Here is a 4,402-nt window from a genome sequence, read left to right on the forward strand (position 1 = left end):
GGGATACGAGCCTAAGATTATCTTCCGACTGACGTATCATCTTTATTTTAAATGAATGTGATAGAATAATTTACATTTAGATATTTAAAGAGCATGAGATATGATATTAAGGGATATATCAAACTGATTTGAATGTTTATATCATCTCATAAATATAAAATATCTGTTGACAGAATACGCAAGTTGTTGCGTAAAGCTATCTGAGTCAATTAGCTCCCCGAGGTAAATGTCTTAATGTATTTTCCTCTGAAAGGATTGCAGTATTCGGGTCTTATTTGGTATTTGAAGCATGCTCTGGGTAAATAAGTCTATTACATATAACCATACTTCAGTTATGAGGTAGAATCATCATTACCTGCAGAAACAGCTTCATCAGAAGGACAAAACACTGTAAATCAACTAGGAAAAAAGAAGTAAGACGAAAGAGCCCCGACCTGAGAACAAAAGTCTTTTATGTTGAAAGCGGCGTCTTCACGGCTGCGAAATCCCTTCGCGAAGTGGGCCAAGCAGGTGGAACCACACAGTCTCACTTGACCACAATCGACGTCACTGTCTTGCAATAAACATCGCGCAGGTCGTGTAAAGGGACAGTTGTAAGAAGCAAAGGTCAAGGAGACACCAGAGCCATTGTACACATCACTAAAACACTCTGATTACGTACATACTCACGCAAAAAAGACGGGCATACGTGTTTTCTATGCATGTCTATCAAATGTACATGTGAATGCGTTCATATTTATGTTAATTTACACAGATGGACACAGAGAGACGTACTCACATACCTACTCCTCCGTCCACTTACCCTGACCCACACCCAAATGCACACACACACACACACACACACACACACACACACACACACATACACAATATACACACACACACACACACACACACACACACACACACACACACACACACACACACACACACACACACACACACACACACACACACACACACACATACATACACGACCAGACGCACGCACCTGCATTCACAGAAACCCACTTGATCCGTATTTCCCAAGAGGGCTGTGATACCATCATAATCCTCCGGCACAGATATGTGAGTAATGTTCGCTGGTGTTGCCTTGGTCACTACGTCACTCCTTTATATGCTTAAAATAGATACATGGTACTTCGCGGGTCCTTTTGACATTCAGATAAGCCTTTTTTTTCCTGCGTGGAACTTCTTGTAGGTACGACGCATAAGGATAAGTTTATTAGTGTACGCAAAGTCCTCATGGAGATGAGACCAGAGCTAACATTATGATACGTTAGATATAGAATGTAGGCTTATGATAATCCAACTAACATTTTCCACCCATTTTACTACGTCTCTGTTGTATTAAAGTCGCACACATAAGCACACTTTTCTTCTTTATCTAATATTTAAGCTCTGTTTACAATTGAGGCAGGCTTTACTACAACGGAAAAGAATGCTGAATTAGAATAAGAGTAAAGGTAAATTTATTCTGTCATAATTATTATACGCAACAGCCATATCTTAAACACGATGATATATACAAAGATCGGGGTCTGATATAGAGTTGAGGCAACAAGTTATGGCATATTTTTATCCTGCCGACTGAGCACTTGATTGCACAATATTTCTCTAGTTTCAGTTGAAAGCAACAGTAGCCGTTAAAATCATGGTCCGAGGTAGAATAAAATAGGATTTGAATAAAGGCCGGCGCAGAGAGTGGGGGAGAGAGGAGGACCTTGAAGAACGGCAAAAGAATGGATGCAAGAAGTAGATGTAGCACCGTCAACGATATATGAAGCGCTTAGTAAGAAAATGCCCTTAGGCAAAAAATTATTTACTGCTAGCATGCCCCTAAGAATATATTTTATTTTTCCTGCTTGTTAATATAATGCTTTTACATTTTCCAGTATGGCCCACCTTCCTAAACAACTGTAAAATTTTGTTGGATATCACGTTATGAGGAAAGATCAGGACCTATTTTCTGATTTAAAGAAATGCTGCTTGGGGCCGTCGCTTGATATGTGCCAATTAATAAAAAGAATGAATATTAGTCTGCGAAAGGAAGTAACCAAACAAAAGGGACTTTGGCGGCGTTAAGATTCACCCTAAGTTCTCAATGCAAGTTATGAAGTAAAAGAAAGACTTCACACGTAGTACTTGAAAGTCTCATTGGTATTCAGAAACAAGGACAAGAGATCCGCAGTGTTCAGAAAGAAAAAAAGATGACCAAGGAAGAAGTGAAATAGACAATGCTAACTTCCATGGATAAATGAAGGCGATGAATAATAGCCACAGAAGTAAACGGCTCATATTTTTAAAAAAATTGCACGCGTCTCATCTCAAAGCCCCTTTAAAGTACCTTGCCAACGAAAGGTATAGGGATACAGAAGAACTGAGCAGGAGGTACAAGGGCATCATAGGAAGAATTGACCGAATATTAAGGAATCGAAGAAAGGAAAATAATGACAAAAATCGAAACTGAATAAGGTATATCTATTTGCAAACGACTTCTCTTTTTCCAAAATGAAAATTCAGTCATAAGAGGCTGAGTCCTACAGTGTTCTTTTTTCTCTGTAGAAATATAAGAAGCTTGAAACGATTTCAAAAGGGGTTCTTATTAAACATTCAACAAGACAAAGGAAAAAGGTTTTCATTAGAAGATGGAATGAATGACATCATTTACACGAAGGATAATAGAGTCATGGCTACGAATCCGGGTACATTTGTGTCCTCAAAGAATAAAATTGGATCGCGATGTAACATGAAAATCTGGGGTGAGTGGGAGGGGTAAGGAAAAGACACGCGCACACACATATACGTATATATATATATATATATATATATATATATATATATATATATATATATATATATATATATATATATATATATATATACATATACACACACACGTATGTGTGTATGCGTGCGCGCGCGCGCGTGTGTGTGTATATGCGCGTGTGTGTGTGTGTGTGTGTGTGTGTGTGTGTGTGTGTGTGTGTGTGTGTGTGTGTGTGTGTGTGTGTGTGTGTGTGTGTGTGTGTGTGTGTGTGTGTGTGTGTGCGTGCGTGCGTGCGTGCGTGCGTGCGTGCGTGCGTGCGTGCGTGCGTGTGTGTGCGTATGCGTGCGTGCGTATGTGTGTAAGTATATATGTATATATATATATATATATATATATATATATATATATATATGTATATATCAAGAAAGACTGATTGATAGATGTAGATAAGATATATGTATAGTCATGTATACATACATGCATATATATATATATATATATATATATATATATATATACATACATATATACATAATATATATATATATATATATATATAAATATATATAAATATATATATATATATAAATTATATATATATATATATATATATATATATATATATATATATATATATAATATTTTATCTATATATGTATATATATATATATATGTGTTATATATATATATATTATATATTATATATATATTATATATATATATATATATATATATATATGATATTTGTTGTGTGTGTGTGTGTGTGTTTTTTGTATTATGTGTGTGTAGGTTGTGTGTGTGTGTGTGTATGTATGTGTTATATGTAATATATGTATGCATGTATATGTATATATATTATATATATATATATATATATATATATATATATATATATTTTTTTTTTTTTTTTTCAACAGCCCTTCAATCCACTGCAGACATAGCCTCTCATATTCACTACTGAGAGGTTTATATATGGCAGTGCCACCCTTGCCTGATTAGATGCCCTTCCTAATCAACCGCGGTTTGTGCCACGGCGGTGATTTCCCCTACGACACTTGCGTTTGACTTCTCAAGGCGATATGTCGTTTCCTAGGAGGGCAATCGAGGTGAAGTTCCTTGCCCAAGGGAACAACGCACCGGCCGGTGACTCGAACCCTCGAACTCAGATTGCCGCCGTGACAATCTCGAGTCCGATGCTCTAACCGCTCGGCCACCACGGCCTCTATATATATATATATATATATATATATATATATATATATATATATATATATATATAAGTGTATGAATACCCGTGTTTCTGTGTTTGTCTTTGTTTATGCAAATAAGTATATGGATGCTTACATGCTCGCTTCGTCTCTGTTGGCACACATACTTCTGCCTATCACCAGGGAGAAAGAATATCAGTAAGAAGAGGAGCAAGAAGAGTAGAGAAAGAAAGAAAGAAAGAAAGGGAAAAAAATGTAATACGGATGTGAAGGCGGGGGTGTTGAAGCAGTTTCATCTGGAATGATATAGTTAGACACTAAATCGAAGCTGCCTATCAAGCCTCTCCTCAAAACACCTTATCTTTCCTTGTATTTGTTTTCACTCTCAACAATCTTTACTCACAGCAGCAACAAACACCACGAC

The sequence above is a fragment of the Penaeus monodon genome, chromosome 36 (assembly GCF_015228065.2).
Source record: "Penaeus monodon isolate SGIC_2016 chromosome 36, NSTDA_Pmon_1, whole genome shotgun sequence".
Classification (NCBI taxonomy): domain Eukaryota; kingdom Metazoa; phylum Arthropoda; class Malacostraca; order Decapoda; family Penaeidae; genus Penaeus; species Penaeus monodon.